Below are 20,741 nucleotides of genomic sequence, written 5' to 3' on the forward strand. Positions count from 1 at the left end.
CCTGCTGCCCTGTGCGGGTTAGTCCAGGCTCCCTCAGGGCCTGCTGGGCCCCCTCGGCTCCACCGGCTGCCTCTGTGACCGAAGCAAATGTGGTGAGGGAGAAAGAGAAGGTCCCTGTTTAAAAACAACATTGAACACAAGACAATACTCAGGCCTCCATCTCCCTCCCCACCGATCTCCTTCAGAAGGAGAGGCTTTCTGCTCGGCTCCCCCAAAATGGTGCCTCACAGCCACCAAGAGCTCCCCGCCTGGGCTGAGGCTTTGGGGCCTGCCAGGGCTGCGGGACATGGACGGGCAGAGCCGTTCGGCTGCTGCTGGGCGCCTGAGCTTTCCCTCCTCCAGTTCCCTCGGGGCAAGGCATCTCCTCAGGGTGGGCTCCAGGCGCCCGGCAGGCCTGGCAGCAGCCTGCTCCATGGGTCGCGGGGCACTCAGCCGGAGAAGGCAGCTCGTCGCTGTCAGTGAAACACAAATCCAGGGCAAGCTCCTTCTAAACTTCCGGTTAATTAATCTAATCGAAATAAATTTGAACACCGGCTTGTTAAAAAGATGAATTATCTGGCGTTAATGCACCTGTATGCCTGAAAAAGCACAAAGTGCCATCCCTGTCAAGAACAAGAGACAGGCCCACACAGCCTTTGTGATACTCCTGACCTGAATTTTCAATATCAAATATAGATCTTTGCAGTAATGTTTGTGACAGCCATATGCATAAAAATTCACTGGAATGGCAGAAAAATAGAGCTTGAGGAATTAGAGCTGTCACCCAGCCTGAAAGGAGGAATAAAAGCAGCGCTCGTCCTTTTTGTGATGAATGATTCACGCGGCTGTTGTCAGCCCTTTCCTCCCCGCCACCGGTAAACATTTCAAAGCTGCTGCCTAGCAGAAGTGCAGTTGGCTGCAGACGCTGTCTGCAACGGCAGTGGAAATGGCAGCGGCTTCATCTGTGAGGGGCTGAAGACCCTTTCCCGCTGACCCCCCCAGCCGGCATGGTCCGACACTGCCCGTTTTAGCTAGCAGGGGTCAGCTTATTCGACTACTGCAATGGCGAGAGTGGGATCCACGGCCAACGATCACAGCCGGGAGCTGTGGGGACCTGAGAGACATGCGGTCAGACCCACAGAGCTTTTCAGTGCAGCACATCCATGGAGGAATTGGGCAATACTCACAAGCGTTCCTACATCTCGCTGAAAGAAAGCATTTGTCATGTTGTGCTCCTTAGTGCGATGAAGCACTAGCTGCGTGCAGGGAAACATCTTGCTGTGAAAGGCAGCTGCGTGGAGATGGCGCGTTTGTAAGAATCTTCGGTTTCCTGCTACACAGAGAGGGTCAGCATTGGCTTGTTTTGCCATTCTGGTGCTTTCATAATTCTCTAGGGTATGTGTCAGCTGGTTTATAAATGCTCCCTTTGCTCTGCTATTTTATTTATGAGTATCATCTGCACACATTATTGCTTTGGACCATCTCTTGTTTCTGAGGTGCTTCTTAGGGATAATCAACTATCCATCCATTTATTCATCCATTAAAAGAACCAGTGATTCACCTCTGTTTCAGGCTGTGTTAAAAACTAAACATTCTCATAATCTTTAATGTGACTTGCTAATCCACGTAGCATTGCAAGCTCCCTGTTCTCCTTTATGGCTTTACAGGAGATGACAGTGTTTCTCCGATGTCCCTCTGCTTCACTGCAAGAGGGGCTAGACGAGGACCACAGCCGGGTCCCAGGATGACATTGGCCTCAGAGCTCCTGCTGAATTGTTTTATCCCACGCTCAGCCAGGACACTGCCTGTAACACCTGACCTGCCTGGAAGCTCAGTAGCTTTAGGGTGGCAACTCCTAACCCAGGCTGTAAGGACAGGGATGCCTGTGAAGCACTGTGTTGGGAGAAAAAGTCCTGAAAGAATTAGTAAAATATATCTTAAAATAGATCAGTGAATGTGCTATCATTTCAGTGCCAATTTTCCCTGCAATTTTTCCTGTTTATTTCACAGTCTAGAGTTTTGTTGCCCTGCTCTTCAGCAATTTCTTCATCTTTCTAGCCCCCAAAGAGTCTGTATATTCCTTAGTAAAAAGCAAGGCCAAAAACCCCTTGTCTGCTGTCTTTGAACACCTGTTTACGTTTTTGCTCTGGTAGCATAGGGCTCACTGACTTACCTTTTAGATTATCAATTTTTATACTTTCAGCTACTAGCTCATCACATATCTACTGAACCAAGCTAACTTAGTCATCTTAATGCCCATATTTTATCCCCGTGTCAGTTCGCTTTACCTATATTTTGGAAGTCTTTGGATTTTTTTTTTAAGACAGTTGCACAGATTATTTAGATATTGTTCTTGACTTGATTTCTGTTGAGTATATCCCGGAACTCCATAGAGTACTGGGATCTCAGGGAAGGTGCCTCTGCTGTTGGGCCCTCACCAGTGTTTGCAATGAACCAAGCTGAGGCATGGCTCCAGCTGAAAAATAACCTGGCAAAAAAGGAGCGGGCAAGTTCCCTGTTGCAACTGGCCACACAACCCACAGATTGCTTTGCCAGTGCAATGGGAGAGCATTGTAAAGGTGAGCTGGCCCTCACCAGCTGGCCCTGACAGCAAGAAACAGCAGTTGCCTGGCTCACGTGTAGCAAAAAAATGGATCCCAGCAGGGTAAGCCTGTGCTGTGCTAACACTTAAATAGACTCCATGTCCTGCTTAAGGGATTTTCCTGTGTCTGGCCATGCAGTATGTGAGAGATCTGGGCTGATGCTGCAGGGGATAGAGGCTTTTGTGTTCAAAGTTTCACTCTGAGCTTGGTTTGTCTAGAGATTTTAAGGCAGGAAGCAAACCCGTTAATTAATTAGGAGTATTCACAGGCCCCGAATAGATGTTTTATTCTTTAATTAATTGTTGTGTTACCAGGCTGCTCAGTGAAGGTGAGGTTTCTCCTTAAGGCCAAGCTGACCTGATGGTGAGCTGACACTAGATAAACTGGTCTGGCCCCTCTTCTTCAATTCCACAGTCACATCTGTGCTGGTTTTGGCTTGGGTAGAGTTAATTTTCTTCATAGTAGCTAGTATGGGGCTATGTTTGGGATTTGTGCTGAAAACAGTGTTGATAATACAGGGATGTTTTGGTTATTGCTGAGCAGTGCTTACACAGAGCCAAGGGCTTTTCTGCTTCTCCTCTCACCCCACCAGGGAGCAGGCTGGGGGGGCACAAGGACTTGGGGGGGGACACAGCTGGGACAGCTGACCCCAACTGACCCAAGGGATATTCCAGACCATATGACATCATGCTCAGCATAGAAAGCTGGGGGAAGAAGAAGGAAGGGGGGATGTCTGGAGTGATGGCGTTTGTCTTCCCAAGTCCCCGTTATGCGTGATGGAGCCCTGCTGTCCTGGAGATGACTGAACACCTGCCTGCCCATGGGAAGTGGGGAATGAATTCCTTGTTTTGTTTTACTTTGCTTGCGTGCGTGGCTTTTGCTTTCCCTATTAAACTGTCTTTAACTCAACCCATGAGTTTTCTCACTTTTACCCTTCCAATTGTCTCCCCCATCCCACCGGGGGTGGAGTGAGTGAGCGGCTGTGTGGGACTTGGTTGCTGGCAGGGGTTAAACCACAACAACATCATCATGCCAGCTCCGGCACAGGATAGTCACTCTCTGTGAGAGTAGTTTTGTGCTGGTTTAGTTTCCTTTGTGAGCTCAGTCCTGGTCTGCCAAGCACCAGAGAAGTGAGAGAAGAGGTAAGAACATGCAGCCAGGAGAAGGTATGGGTAGACAGGACAGGCTGTTCCTGCCAGAAGTCACCGTAAGATCTTCCTTTCATCTGGAGATCAAGGATTATCAAACAAGAAGGGGAACAAGACTTTTTTAGTCAGTCTTTGTTGACGATGTGCTAATAAAAAAAAAAAAAAAAATTCTGTAAAGTGAGAGGCAGAATGTGACAATCTGCAAAGCAGCAGAGGAATGCTGGCAAAGTTGTGAATTGCCTGTTTTCTGAGTGAAATTTGGGCTTGCCCAGGTATTGCAAGGTCGATGATGAGTGTCCCTAGGTATGCCACTGACTTTACTCCATTATACAAGTAACAAGTATGGACGAGGGATGGCTTTTATGGGAAGCTGACTGGTCAGCAAGGCGGAGGGGAAAGCAGATGAGGTGGCTCTGGCACATCCCAGATTGTGTTGTAAATTCAGCCGTGCAGGTAGTAAGATCCTTTCTGCTCCTCCAGGAAGGGCTCAGCTGGCAGGAGGAGATAATTTAAGAGCTATCCTGTTGCTGGTATTTTCACAGGCCAAGAAAAGCAGAAATAGTATAGGCCCATAAAAACTTTTTTCTTTCATAACATTACTGATTGTGTCTAGCTTGTAGCTTGGTCTTCAGTTTGCTACACTTAAGTGTGAAGCCCAGCCAGAGTTGTGATGTGCTGGTGGACAGCCAAAGGCAAGTCCTCAGTAGGAAGTGTGAGCAGGCTGTGGGATGTGAGCTGGAATTATTTGCAAAATAACTGGGAGATCCAGAGCCTTGAAAAGGTAGTGGAGATGTACAAATTCTGCTGACACCCATTTGGGAATTCCCAGGTAGGTGATACTGCCCAAGATCCAAGACTGGATTTTTTTTTTTTTTAATAATTTTACATAGTATATAAGCACGTAAAGCTGCAGCCTGCTCTATCAATCCCATGCTTTCATGTCATCCTTCACTCCTAGTCAGAGCTTGTAAAAGCATTTTTGTAAAAGTCACTGCAAACACCTCCTTTGCTCACTTAAGGATGCGGTGGCTGGAAACCAGCCAGGTTTGCAGTGCCTCTTCCAGTACCTTACATAGCGCACAAAGCTCACTCTGCTGTGCTGACCTAGAGGGGTCCTGTGAGAGGATTTTGGGGCCTGACATAGGTGGTGCTGCAGCTTCAATTTGGGAATTTGCTTGTGTACCTGCTTTGCTTGGCAGAACCTGTGAAGTAGTAGGTTTATGCCTTATTCAGTGCATTATACCATGCAAACGGGATGCAAGAAGCCAGAAGAAAGCCACAAAGAGTCAGAGAATAGAGTGAACCCAGTGCTACAGTACTTACTTAAATTAAAAGAGACTTTAAACTACTGGTCTAAGGTTAGATACAGTGAATTCCAAACCAAATGTAAGGAAAATGATGTTCACTATACTACAAAAATGAACTTTTAACTTCTGGCTGAATTACTTCAACAAAAGTTGCTTTTTTTTATATAATTTCTGTGTTCAGGTTAAAAACATATGATATAAATCACAGTGATGCTTCTCCAAATATTGTATAAGCTATTTTGTTTACTGCCAAGACAGCATGTAATGAAAATTAAAAATAGAGATATTTAAAAAAAAAAGAAATCTGCATGCATTTACTGCTGACATTTGTTGAAATAAGAAAGGACATGAAAAATTATATATAGATGTTATGAGTTAGAGCAGGAAGTGAAATACAATCAAATGACACTTGGGGGAATATTTTTATGGAATATGGTGGTAAGTGAAAACATTTGTGACATTAACTCAAAGATAAGAAATATTCAAAGAATTGTTGAAGGATTTAACACAATTGAACCATATGCTTAGATTTAAAATGTAATTGTCTACAAATGTAGCACATTCAAATGTTTAAAAAATATATTAATCTGAAAACAGCCGAAGTTGCTGAGAAAATGTGCATAACTCACAAAGCCCCCAGGCACTACAAAATGGAAATGAAACATTGACAAAAAATATTTTACACTGTCTCTATGGTAATAAGAGTAGTTTATTTTTAACAAGTACAAAGAAACTCTTGGGAACTTACATTTCATTTGGAAACAGAACCTAGTGGGCAGGATTTTTTTAATTAGAGGTTACCTGTGTCTTTTTAGTTCATGATCCATGCTGTGACTTGACTAAAGCAGCATAATCTGGGTTGGCTTAGTTTTTCCTGGGTTTTAATAAAAAGAGTGAGCAAATGAATAGATTGTTGAAGAAGAGAAATTAAAGACATAACACTGCAAGGACCAAATTGAGTTTACAATTTAATCAATAGGCTAAATTGATTACCAAATTAACATAGCAGGTAATCAACACAAACTTTGGGGTTGACTCTAGGGGGGATTGTATTATTTTGCTTTTAGATTTCAACTTCTTCCACCTATATACCTACCCAGAACTCTAAGTGATATATTGTATTTATATACCTGATGAAGGATGTTGGTATGTGTTGGATATACAAACTTTACAGAATCTAAGTATCAGTTCTGGTCTTAGACATTTGTCAAGGAAATTTTTCTGGTTCTTTTCAAGGAAGCACAGGTTTATGAGGGCCTTAAATGAGAGTGCTTTAACACTTAAGGCCAGAAGTTATATGTTACGGCACGTAACATGTTAAGTCCTGGCCTTCCAGAGTGAGATACAGACACCTATAATTAATGCTTTATATGAGTTTTATGGAAATTTGGACTCCCTCAGATGACAATTCCCAGCTCCTAATACATTGAGCTCATGTATGTAGCATGTATCTAATGCTGTGGGCAATCAGTGTTGTTTTCATCCTTGTTCTCAGAACTTTGTGCTACAAGAGGCATTGGATAAAGTATATAAGCAACCCTGGGAGCAAAAAAATGGTTTCTTTGCTTTCAAATGAGCACTCAAATCACCTGTACTTCAAGAATTGTGTTCCTTCTACCCCCAAACTAGCAAAAACTTCAGCACTCTAGCCCAAATGGAGAATGCTGCACACAGCAGAGTCTATTCCTCAAGCATTAAGATAAGAAAGAGAAGATTCAAGAAGACGTGTGACTGAAGGTAAAGTCCTTGCAGAGGAGGAATAGGGTTAACATATGAGATACAGAAGGAGACTGGGAGGTGAGAAGGTATATACTGCACTCACACGGTTGGCAGTCACTTACTGAATAAAGTAGATTCATTGCACATTACATTCTTGTAATATTATTTTTATTTTTATTTTCCATTTCCTCAGTAACAACTGCCTCATAATGAATGCAAGGAATAGTTATTTGTTCTGACATTAGGTACCTTGAGGCTGTGTACTTGGCTTGAAAATAGATAAATTCATAGATGAGATCTTTGGGTCTTTGGAAGGCCTCGGAGTCAAGTCTGTCAAGTTGGACAGTTATCCAGAATATCCTGTGTAGAGTCTTTGGTTTGATTTTTAGAAGCATAGTTAATAAAGCTCAACTCCCTACTCCTTATATGTAAGCTGTCCTTTTGTCCTTCTGTTCATTTTTCCTTTACAGTATAGGAAATGAGTCCAGAAGGTAATTTGTAGCTGTTCTGTTTTGTTAGAAACAAGATGTGAATGTTCCAGTGAAAAGGTCATCAGTAGGAGTTTGTTTAGTTGGTTTGTAGGAAAAGCTGTGGCAATTCCCTAGCTCCCAATACTGTAACCCCGTAGTAGAAGGCCACCAAATTAGTCAGGCACAATTTGTCCTTAGTGAAGCCATGTTGGTCGTCACCAATCACATCCTTATTTCCCACGTGCCTTAGCATAGTTTCCAGGAGGATCTGCTCCATGATCTTGCCAGGCACAGAGGTGAGACTGACTGGCCTGTAGTTCCCCGGGTCTTCCTTTTTTCCCTTTTTAAAAATGGGGGTTATGTTTCCCCTCTTCCAGTCAATGGGAACTTCCCCAGACTGTGACGACTTCTCAAAAATGATGGATAGGGCTTAGCCACTTCATCCTCCAGTTCCCTCAGGACCCATGGATACATCTCGTCAGGTCCCATGGACTTGTGCACCTTCAGGTTCCTTAGATGGTCTCGAATGTGACCTTCTCCTACCTTGGTGGTTCTTCATTCTGCCAGTCCCTGCCTTTGCCTTCTACATCTTGGGCGGTGTGGCTGGAGCACTGGCTGGTGAAGACTGAGGCAAAAAAGTCATTGAGTACCTCAGCCTTCTCTGTATCCCAGGTAACCAGGTGTCCCGTTTCCTTCTGGAGAGGGCTTACATTTTCCCTAGTCTTTCTTTTATCGCTAACATACCTATAGAAGCTTTTCTTGTTGCCCTTTACGTCCCTGGCCAGATTCAATTCTATCAGGGCTTTAGCTTTCCTAACCTGACCCCTGGCTGCTCGGACAATTTCTCTGTATTCCTCCCAGGCTACCTGTCCTTGCTTCCACCCTCTGCAGGCTTCCTTTTTGTGTTTGGGTTTGTCCAGGAGCTCCTTGTTCATCCATGCAGGCCTCCTGGTGTTTTTGCCTGACTTCCTCTCTGTTGGGACACATCGCTCCTGAGCTTGGAGGAGGTAATCCTTAAATATCAACCAGCTTCCTTGGGCCCCTCTTCCCTCCAGGGCTTTATCCCATGGTACTCTCCCAAGCAGATCCCTGAAGAGGCCAAAGTCTGCTCTCCTGAAGCCCAGAGCAGTGAGCCTGCTGTGCGTCCTCCTCGCTGCCCTAAGGATCTTGAACTCCACCATTTCATGGCCACTGCAGCCAAGGCTGCCCTTGAGCTTCACATTCCCCACCAGCCCCTCCTTGTTGGTGACAACAAGGTCCAGCATAGCACCTCTCCTCGTTGGCTCCCATATTACTTGGAGAAGGAAGTGGTCATCAACACGTTCCAGGAACCTCCTGGATTGCTTATGCCCTGCTGTGTTGTCCCTCCAACAGATATTGGGGTGCTTGAAATCCCCCCTAAGGACCTTCCTTTAGAAGAATGTTCTATTTACCACAATAAATGGCCAATGTGTAGGGGCAGTTGTTTAATTTGTCTAACTTAACAATGACAGACACTGAATTTTCTTTGGATGGTCAGTGTGCCAGCCTAAATTCTCTTTGCCTCTTCCTGTATGCCCATGTAAAACAAATCTTGCATTGTCTGCTTTCATTAAAATCTCAAAAGTTTCATGTTTTCCTTCTCCTCCATTCTGAACTAGTTTCATAATTTGATTAACTACTTAAAGTCTGGTGGCACTTTGGAGTGATGTCCTTGTTGGCTTGAGATTGCCACATCATACTCATTAAAGTTAGCAAGGCTACTCATTTCCATTTTATACCTAAAATCAGTCACCTTCTACAAAGAAATCCCTGGTTGCACATCCCAGCATGTATTAAATTGGTGAAAAGATGATCTCAAAAGCTTCAAACTAACCACCTGAATAAGTAAAGGAAGGCTGCCAAAGTGACGCAGCACTAATATTTTTCTCCTTCAGAAATTACTGAAAAGTAATACCCACTACAATGACATGTGACACTTTTATGTGTGCTTTCTCATGGTGCAGTAGGGCAACATATGCATGCAACCTTTTTCAATAGAGACTCTGTAGTTAGTATTTTTTGTAGTGAAAAGGGTGATAAAAATTATAATAGAAAAGAAAGATTACCTGTGGCAAACAATACTTGCAATAAAAGGGAAACCCTGAAGCGTGTTTATTTATGACAGCAAAATCTGGAGCTGATGAGCTCTCTGCTTTCCTAGTGAAGTTCTCTATTTTAGATCTAGCCCCACCCTTGCTCCTTGGAAGTAAATAGGCATTCTGCTCTCAGATAAAAAAAGCATGCCTTGTTTAAAAAAGAATAATTACTAGGCCATTGTTTTTTCATGTTCAGACACTTATTTGCCTTGGCCTGTGGTGGTACAGCTGTCAGCTGTACTTGCTTCTGGTCTCCTGCAATTTTGTTTGATGAAGAGGTTCAGAGCTGCACCATCTCCATGCGAGAGCTAGCTGGCCTATAGAAAAGAGGATACAGAACTTTAATAACACACTGAAACACATACATAAGTGCTGAAAACATACTGAGCTTCTAGAGGGAGACTACACTACCTTCTGAAAGAAGTCCAGGACAAAAACCAGTTTTCCATGCGGGACTGGGAACCATCTACCTTAAAAATTCTGCTGGAATTAGTAGATGCTCACCATCTTCCTGCAATCAGTGTATGTTTCCTGTCAGCTTATCTGTGTCAGATCTTCTTATACCCTGCACACTGTCTGCATTAGGCTGAGGCTTGTGTGGGAGCCACTGGAAATTTCTGTTACTTGAATGTGTCTATTACACTAGAAAAAACAATATGTGTGTTTTGGGTTCTTTAGTTATTACAGAGATACGGATGACTCCATAGCCAAACTTAAGAGACTGGGAAACATGAATAGATGTAAATGCAGTCTTAATTAAGAAGTTTTATTTAACCTTTCTCCCCTAACATATGGTAAAGATTACTGGAAAAGAAGATTTTGAAACCTGTTAGAAGAAATGATGAAAAGCATGTTAGAGGAACCTAACTGGCTTAGAGTGAACAGGAGATGCTTAAAGACAATAAGCAAGTTAATATTGGAGACTGTGGCATTGTCAGAGCCAGTGTGACTGTGTGTGGTCAGGAAGTTTTCATACCTTTCCCATAAAAATATATTCTAAACTGCTATCCCTTATTCTCTTTTTCCTCAGTTTGCTCGTATACTTAGGATGACTCTCAGTTCAGTTCATTACAGTTCACCTTCAAATCCCAAAGCTGCATTGTTCAACGAGTATTCTCATAAAAGAGAGAGAAAAAAAGAAGAGTACTCTGTGATTTATCAGGGACATCAAAATATGGCACATTTTGTAGATATAATGTCAGACTAGGCATTTTGTCAAGCTGTCTGCAGTGTCTGTAACATGATCTCTACATTTCAAGAAACCTGAAAGAAAAATTGACTCATTTCCCAGCATAAAGTTATCTTACAGCCAAAATGGTGTTGTGTTGGAGGAATGTGACATGCTGATAAAATATGTGACGAGTAATAAAATTGCTTTCTGAAATGTACATAAGTTTAAATGCAGAAGAGAAGGCCAGCACACAGCTAGCTAAATCAGTTGTCATTTTGCACATCACTCACTGCACTGTGTGTTTGCACGGTGTGTATAAATCCCCATCCAGTGAAATGTGAATGTAAACCTTAATGCATAATTTATTGCAATGAACGGTTTCACTGGCAATCGATAAACTGAACTAAATGCTAGATTTAAAATTAGCTGGCCCTTCAGAAAAGAGAACCTGGGGAAAAAAATAAATGCAAGAGAATAAATTGCTGTTGTTAGCCAGCCCAGTTTTGCTCGTGTCTAAAGCAATGGCTGAACATTACCGCTCCATGAGCTGCACTTCCAGTGCAAATAACTCCTTCCCCCACCACAGCTAGCTGTGTCTGCTCCTTCCTGACAGTGCTAATTTTCTTTGCGTAGCTACTGTCTAACCGCAATATTAAAAATCATCAAGTTTTAACAAACAAGATACAGTAATAAAGCACCTGGCAGCTGAGGAGGCATAAATCTCTCAAGGGAGAGATGAGTGACTGGGGATGGTAGGGAGAAAGAGAGAGAGAGGACAGAAATATCAGCAATCACTGTGAAACAGTAACATGTACTCATAGCCTTTAGGATCAACCAGGACCTCATTTTACTAATGCCAGAGGTATCGTGAAAATATTCCTGCTTTGGAAATTAAGGTCTGAGATGTTAAAAATACTAATAAAAATATTATCCTTATTTAAACTGAGCAGTTGGAATTACATTGGCAGAATTTAATAGCAAATTATTAGAAACAGATTCACGTTTAAAATAGGCGAAAGCACACAATGCTGAATACGTAAACTAGGTCAGGTCTCGTTTAAATTCTGTATTGCTGACAAAAGGATGCCAAAGGGAATGTGATTTAGCACCAGATCCATCTGGCAAATCATAGAAAAGGCTAGTGTTTTAATTACCATTGCTTTATCAAATCGTAAAAATCGTAGAAATGTAGAGTGAAAGGGACCTAAAATGAACCTTTTATATGCTTTGATAATCAAGTAAGATTACACCTCTTCTGAGAGATACTTGGCTAAGCCAAAATCATCCAGGGTTAGGGATTTTACGATCTTTTTAAAAGCCTGTTAAAGCCTTTTAGCACTTTCTTCTCTGTTAGCCTTAAAAAAAATGGAAGGTTTTTCTCTTATCTGCCTGATACCTCCATTTCTGAAAATTAAGCTCATTATTTTTTCTTCTAGCTTTGGTAAACATGGAGAACAGCCACAATACTCCTTTTTTTACTGCAGCCTGTACAAAACCTCCTTTCCTCCACTCTTTTCTAGGCTACGTGATCCCAGCTCTTTGGATTTTTTTCCCTATAGACCATAGTTTCTAGGCTTTGGACTACTCTACTTACTATGTTTTGCATTTTTTTCAAATGCCCCATATTTGCCCCAGGTGTGGTGACTTAAACTGACCAGTGCTTTCCAACTGACATGTGAGCAGTGCTGTATGATACTCTTATTAATGCATTCTGGAAAACTACAACCTTATTTCCCATTTTTTGCAGCAACAGCACACTTAAGATTTCTGTGATCTGCTAAAACATGTAAAGCTTTTTTTCTGCAGTGTTCATGCTTTGCTGGCTCTTCTCTATTTACCATTTCTTCATTGGATATTTTTCATGCTTATTGTAGGGCTTCTTGATTTCAGACCACTTCTCCAATCAATTCAGACAATTCAGATACATGTACACTATTCTTTCAACCATGTACAATATTAATATATGAATACTATTGATGATAATACTGATTATAGTGCTTTACATACTGTTTTATAGGAGATCCACTGGCCCCCTAATGTTACCTTGATTACATGCCAGCAATAAAATGAATTGTGTTAACAACAGAAATCTGCAAAAGGTTATAGCACTAACTTGCCATGTTGAGTACCTGGTCCAGCATTTAGCCACCATAAAGATGTGAACAATCAAAACTGTCAACATAGTTATGCTTATAATTCTCCAGATAAGCATATAAAAAACCTGCCTGAGCTGGCAGTGTTGCCCAGTCCTGCCTGCTGACTGTGGGCTCTGTAAAGAAAAGGGACTCTTCTGTGTGGAACAGACATAGACTGAAAAAGATCCAATTCTACACAAGTAAGCAGCAAATGAAAAACACAGGCTTGGAAATAACTCATACATGATGTACATTTACCAAGACAAAACAATTTTTAAAAGATCTGCTCTGATGCTTTACCTTCTCTGCAAAACAAATTCCAAAAAGTCTTGTTTCTTTTGATGTAATTTATGACATTGTTTATGACGTGTAACTGTACCTGCATCAATACTACTAGATATTTCATAACACAGTCATTGCACTGTCGACAGAATTTGAAGATCATAATTTAGGACAGTTACTCTCCACAGGTACTCCAAAACATCAGGATTATGGTTTTCCACCTGCCACCCTGGTCTATAAACTAGAAAGATTACGGGCACGAGGCGATTAAGCATCACAGTAATCTGGTCCCCTCACCACAGAATCCCAAATCCTGTGGGAGGTGCGGAGGCTTACCATACCATCATGACAACATTGAAATGTATCTGAATGAGCTCCAGAACAGCCAGCACCCTGCACTGAGTTGCCAAAAATGAGTATATACATCAGGGAACCACTATGAGTTAATCAGTGGGAAATGTTAAGGACTCGGGTGCGGAGAACTGCCTCCAAGCACCTTTGCCTGTGGCTGCTCACACTGTAGTGCAGTGAGACACCCAGACTAGCTCTGAACGGTCACCTCTACATTAGCAAGGAATTTGGGGCATCAGTCTGTTGAAGGACTGGGACAGGGGCTCCATAATCTCTCTTGAGTGAGCTGTAGGGTTTTATTCCGGACCAGATTTAGTCTGGCCCCCTGGATGGATCATTCCCACCAGACGTATGTTTCAAAGTGGTCTGAAGTGCCGGCGACTGGCTCAGAGACCCTTGTGCCTCCTTCAGGGGCAGGTGCCTACGGGGAGTGAAGAGATTTGTGTCCAACAAAAGAGATCGACTTGGCGCGCACCAGAACTGCCCTATGAAGTGAACCAGGACACTGGCAGCAGACACAGCTGAGAAATCCCCTCCAACACCGCAATATGGCTCTGATCCAAAACCCTTGATGCAGCCAGGGGTTAGCACTGGTACTGAAATTAGTCCAGATGCATTATACAGGTTGAGCTACCCCGCTAACCTAATGAAGCATTGCTTTATATGACTTCACTTCCTCATGTACCCTGGCAGTTTTGAACCCATTTGAAGTTTTGTGTCATTGTATCCCTGGCAGTTCACAGTGTAGTTTGGATGTATTTGAAGATGACCAAGGAGAAGGCTTCAGCACTTTTCTTAAGGGACTGCAGCATTGCCCTAGGCATGCCCCGGGGCTGGGCTGCCAGATGTCTCTGTCTGCTCTGGGTCCACAGTCCTGAACTCTCCCATTGACTTTCAAGGCTCACTCTACTAAAATACGACCAGAATATAGAGGAGATCTACAACGGGAATGGTGCTGTCATGTTCAACCTATTGCCTCACTTGATTAGAACAACATCTCTGGCCATCTTCCATTTTGAATTATTAGAGACATAGAAGTAATTCTGTATTCTTAATTTATCAACAACCTGTACCTTTTAACATATCCCACATCATTGAAGCATCTCATTAATTCACATCAAGAGTTAAAACAGAAATGGATGCTGATATAAATCTACTGCTCTATTCATTACCTGCTAAAATTAGTAAAACTGGAGACAGGACAGGTCTGGACTCTGTTACACTGGCATATACGAAGAGAAAACAAACTCAGACGTGATATCCATGATGAACGGTTGGTCCATTAGTCAACAACATTTTCAGTCATCTGTTAAACTGATTTCTCTCAGTAAGTGATATCTAATTAATCTTAACATTTACTTTCAGAGAAACATGAAATGTAACACAAAGTACCATATTTTAAATCAGTATCTGTTGGTACAGAATTACTATACTGCCATAACTCAGAATTTTTTCCAGCTTTTTTCTGAAAAAAACCTTAGTGAGTGGATGGGGGAGAGTGTGCATCAGTGACTGGCTGGGCAGCGTCTGGCTCTCCCTTACCCAGCAGGATATATCTGCTTCTGTTATTTCCTGCACACTATTCAGATAGTTCTAGTGATAGATGACCAATGTCACTGGCTATTTTATGCCACTAGCATCTGGAGATCTTTAAATATAGTGCCCTTATAGGATTTTTTTTTTCCATGTGCAAAATTGCATGAGGAAGTGTAGTAGTGGTTTGTTATTTTGGACTGAGGAAAACAAATCAAGTGAGAAATGCCTCTGTAGAAGAGAACACATTCCATTTCCTTACCATCTACACTGAGCAGTGCCAACAAAGGGAATGGTAGCTGAGTAGTGCCAACAGCCTCTCCAGCTGACTTTCCATGCCTCCCTGTTGACCTTTGACAATTTTCCCCACAGTTGATGAAATCCCCATAAAAAAGCCAGAACGGTATATTTGCAGAGCTGTTCTACCTTTCAATATCAGTATGTTCCGGTGGCAGGACCCGGGAGGCTGGAGGCAGACGGAGGTGGTGATGCTCCATTGCAGCCTTACCTGTCCTCAGCCTCCCTCTCCACATCCAGCTCTGGGAGGTGATTTCAGCTGAGGGCCAGACGGATGAAGGGCAAGAACTTCTCCCCCTCTCCTCTGTCCTCAGGCAATACAGAATCCTGAGGGAATGGGACAAAAGAACTAGGGAAAATTAGGTGGCCTTGAGAACTGGCAGTGATTTCAAAGGCTGGCTGAAGTGAACACGGCAAGATTCCCCTAGCACAGCCCTTAGAGTTTGGGTCAAGCTGGAAATTTGTGACACAAATGTGAGAGGATAAGTCACTGCTTTGGTGTTATTCACAGCTGACAACGTAGAAGTTTAAGTTCTGTGTCCTAGGTGCTTATTTTTCTAAAGATTATTAAGGAACTGATAATTAAGGTTTCTCAAATATTTTCCTTCTCATGAGGTCCTGTTAGGTACCTTCAACTTTTCTGGTATTCATTGTTCAGGCTGAAATTTGACATCTTTTCTTTGTGAAGGTACTTCTGCTGTGGCTGAGCCAGAACTGTTGTTTCTAATGATAACAAAATGTAGGAGAAAAGAAAATACCTTTCCCATCATGAAAAATAAATGTGTGATCGCCATGGCAGAACTCTAATATTATAATATTACAAGCTAAACTGAAGGAATGAGATTTGCCATACATGTTATTTTGGGTTAATATTATTTCCATTTTACAAAACTGTGAAGGTTGAAAGACATATTTTTTCATTTGCACAGTCTTCTCAAGCATTCATTCTCTTCATGTTGCACCGCCTAATCTCTTGTCAGCATTTTAGCTTTTTTTTTTTTTTTTTTAATTTATTTTGGATGGACAAAGATATAGAAGGAAAGAGGCGGAGTGACTGGCTACCCACAAGGAAATCTCCTGGAGGTGTTTCTGGGGACTGGAGCATAGACCTTCTCCACAACATCCCAGCCTCTGGTGGGTGTAAGGAAGAACGAGTGTGGCCAGGCCTGCCCAAAGGCTCACACGGTGCCTCCTGAGGTGAACCCAATATTTCAGACCGGCGAGTGACCAGTCCAGGAGGGTGGAGGGATGCCTTCTAGGAAAGCAGGAGAAATTACAGGTTTTATTTTTGGTTTTGTCTTTCTTGGGCAAACGTGCTGTAGAACTTTCTTTAAATATGTTTTAATTCTCCATATGTGTCTGCACTGCTGGCACAAAGAAATTAGATAGGGTGTTTTGATGTTGTTGTAACATAATTATTTAGAGTGAGATATAAGTGCAGTATTAACACACATTACTGCTATTAGTTTGTTCCGTATCCCAGACAAGGACCTTATCTTTTATACATCTCCTTGCTATTTCTCTCAAGACAATTTACTGCCTCTATTATAAATGGTCTTTAGTTTATCTTTGTAGTGTTTTTAACTCTTCCCATCTAAAGAAATAAATCACATCCTTCTGCATCCAGTCACGAGAAAACAAAACACACAACAAAGCCCCTGTAGGTAGGGAGTTTCATCATTGTAGCTTACTTTAAAGCCTGCCTTTCTCACATGACTTATTCATTTCAGTGTTTACTGGAACAGGGCATCTTTTAGTAAATGGAGCAAAACTAGATAATTTTTTTTTCTGACACTGATTTAGAAAGCTAGGAGCCTTAGTTATGGATAGGAATGTTGTACCCACCCAGGGGAAACAATATAATTTTCTGTCCTATGACAGTATTTAATCTTATTAGTTTGAGGAATTGTTTTTAGTGTGTTTTGTGAAATGCTTCGAGAGCTTGGAGAAAAAGTCTTATGTAAGAACTCAACCCTAAAAGATGCTGAAAATACTCTGGTCTTGATCCAGTAAAGCACTTAAACAGGTATTTAACTTAAAGTGCATAGGAATACCCTGGGGAATAAACACATGCTTAAAGCTACGTACATACTTCTGTGCTTTGTTGGATCAAAACCAAAGTGCTCAAATCCTTGCAGGACTGAGCCCTCAGGCTTTTTGTTTTTATTGAATATTTGTTTACTGAGTTTCATAAATCTGAGTAGATCATTCAGCTCAAATACAGTGCTACAGAATGCTTTCAAGTCTGTACAGCCTGACCCTGCCCCATTTGACATCAGTAGTAAGCTTTATTTCAATGGGAATAAGACCGTATCTTCATGGTTTGATGGATTAATGTTCAAATCGTGCTCATCTGTCAGACAGATAATACATGTACTGAATGGTAAATGATCACAGACTGTGTCCTAAAGTTATACACAGACAGTAATATTTATTGCTTATCAAAAGCATCCAGGAATGTCCTGTGCATTTTACAAAGACAGACAGAGGGAAAAGCTTTCCCCAACGCATTTGCCGTCTGTATGTAGGGCAATCGAGCAAGGGAGCATCACGTGTAAGCAAGGGTGGTGAGAAGGGAAGGGGAAGAAGAGCTGGGATTACACCCACACCTTAGGAGCAGAGCACGAGCCCTGCAGAAGCACCTACCGCAAACAGCCTGTAGAGTCTGCCTAACTGCAAAAAATGAATGAGTTAACAGCCTGCCACTTTGGAAAAAAAAGTAAGCCTTCCTTTCCCACTACTTCTCAAAGGTGAGAAGGTAGAAAATGACATAGAAGGCAATAGTTACAGGAGGCAACTGAAAAAAAAAAAGAGGAAGGCAGACTTAAGGGACACAACAGAGTCAGGCTGCAGATTTCTTGCTTGTCTTTGAAAAGCAAAAATAAAAAAAACCAAGAAAGTACCCTCTGGTAGGCTTTCCTGCTGGGCTTTGACCAGAGTTCAATAATATGCCTGCATTTACCCCATACAGAATGCCAGAGCTGTGTGTGCTGTCCTGGTAAATCATATCAGCACTGTGATAACGAAGTTGGAGGGTGTATCTTTAGCACAATGCTAACTATTGCAGCCGCCCGGATATGCTGTGAGAACCTGACAATGAACTTCTTTGTCATATCAGCAGTATTTAGCCAGTAGTAGTGCTGTATATTGTTCATAAACTCCTTATCCACCTTTTGCAAATATTCTGGTTTTTGGATTGCTTTTGTTTTTTGTTTGTTTTATTTTTTTTAATCCTTTTCCTTTGGAGGCTCTATGTGTGGAAAACCACTGGTCTTTTCTCCTAGTAATGGTTGTTTCTGCTTTACAAAATAAAAGCTGAAGAACCACTGGCACGATCAGAAATCACAAAACTCAAGTAACTGACAAGAAGCTGAATCAAAAGAGTAGAAAAAAATAAGATGGTGCATGAGATGTGTATTTAAATAAAGAAAAAAGTAGCAAAAAGGTAAGTGTACATTTAATACTAAGAAAAGCCCTGTTTTCATCAAAGTCTGTTAAAGGAGCAGCCTTCAAGTGTGCAGAAAAAGTCTCACAGGAGCCATGCTTTTACTAGACCCTAAAAATGCTTACCTCAGACGAATGTGTTATGACTGGTAAACTGATCTACTGCTTCTTTTAATTTCCTGTTTTATCATTGCAATAATGCCATAAAAGGTTAGACCTAAACATTATTTTAAAAAATGCTTGAAACATTTTCCATGTTTTTAAAAAAGCATACTTAGTCAAGTTGTGCATTTGGTCTTTCTGAGCCATGACTCTCTTATGGTCTGGTTGCTACCAAAACTCCCATGTTTTCTGTCTTGCATGCTACCATGGTTTCATTCAGTATGTGGTGCATGTTTCTTTTGCTTCATCCTACCTTCTCTATTGAATCTAGTGCTAATAGCAATTGTCTACAGAAAATTGCACCTGCCCCAGGTTAGGTTAAAGTGGAACTTTACACACACAGATGTCTATTTAAGCATTACCAAATTGCGGTCTATGTTCTTTTATATTTTTTATTGGTGTTCTTTCTTCCTGTCTTGGAGGATCTCCCTCATATGAGGAAGTTTATGGCAGGGTTTTCTATACTCCGTTTGGATTCCTTTCAAGCAACATGCAAACAATTCATCAGAGAGAGAGCAAATGAAACAAACCTGCATATTGATATTTAATGATCCTCCTGAACTCCCATCATGTAAGAGTGTCTCCTCTGAACTTAGAGCTGTTTCTCCCTGAAGTCTCCATGGGATGTGTGCCCGCTGCAGCGGGGTTATTTGCAGTCTGTGGGGATGACCTTTTCACATCTCTGCTCTTTCCTCTGGCCCTCTAAGTCATTTTCAGTTAAACCTGATGGTTCAGGGCTTCTCCACACCTCATTGTTCTTGTGCAACTTCATTCCTGTCATGTAACCAAGATGTGGTGATAGCACTGCGAGGTGCATTCAGACTGTGGAGATGCAGAATGTACTGTGCTAGATTTTGGTAACTTAATCAGCACTGCACTTATGAGTCCTAGATGTTGTATCCACTCTTTACACACACAAACCTGCTTCTAAATTAAAATAAAAAGAGCATAGAACTTCTTCAGTTTATCATAATTTTGAACATCCAGAGAAATCACTATGTAAGAGATAGATAGCAAGATCAGCATAGTTGCCCTGGAAGTCCTACTATATTCAACACAGTGCAGTACTCAAAATAACTGGAGGTAAATAATGATTTTTTTTTTTTTTTAAACTTTTAATAACTTCACAAAGAGCATAGCTCTACAACAAGGTTATGGCTACACATAGTTTAGATAGTACTAATTTCCAGCATTCAAAATGATGACAATTTAACATTCTACTGAAACATGAACAGGAATATGTTTCTTGTAGAGACACCTGTCAAAGATTTTTTGCTTCATGGGCACAATGGTACAATGACTGTTGCAGCCAATGTAGCACATGTTGGCAACAACTCCATATCTCTATTGGATTAAGCCCTAAAATTCTGGAAGATGGAATAATTTTATTATAAAATGCACAATGTAGTGATATAATTTCTTAAATTTGTTCAGCTACTAGCTTCTCATTTAAAAGCTAGTCACAATACTCCATTGTTTACTGTTTTATGTTTTCAATATATTTTATCTCTTGCTTTACTATGAATTCATACAGTACCCCCTCATAGACATATCCTCTTTGAAGTTCAAAGAAAACTATCAGCATTTAAAAGGGCTTTGGATCTATTAGACCTGGAATTTAAGTCCCTGTGAAAAGTCCTGTGAAGATAGCTCTGTCAGGAGATAGAAAAGCGAAGAAAGCTGGAAAATTTTAAATTAATTCATATGAAGTAAATCCTTAGCAGCACCTTTTTTTTTATATAAAGAGCTGTATTTTTTTCTCTCTTCTTAGTTATTTTCAGTTTCTTTCTACAGTTGAGTGATTTTTTTTTTTTTAAATGACTGTGAGAAAACTGCAGAGAAACTTCCTCTCCTGGATATGCATGAAACAAATTACTTTAATCTGTTTGTGCTCTTTCTGTTTTCCATGGCTTTGAACACAAGAACGTGCTGTGTTTTCTATCAATCAGATTTTCTGCAAATTTCCATGATAATGAGTGCTCAATATTCTGGTTTTGCCAACAGAGTGCATCAACAAGCAAAT

The sequence above is a fragment of the Buteo buteo genome, chromosome 18 (assembly GCF_964188355.1).
Source record: "Buteo buteo chromosome 18, bButBut1.hap1.1, whole genome shotgun sequence".
Taxonomy (NCBI): domain Eukaryota; kingdom Metazoa; phylum Chordata; class Aves; order Accipitriformes; family Accipitridae; genus Buteo; species Buteo buteo.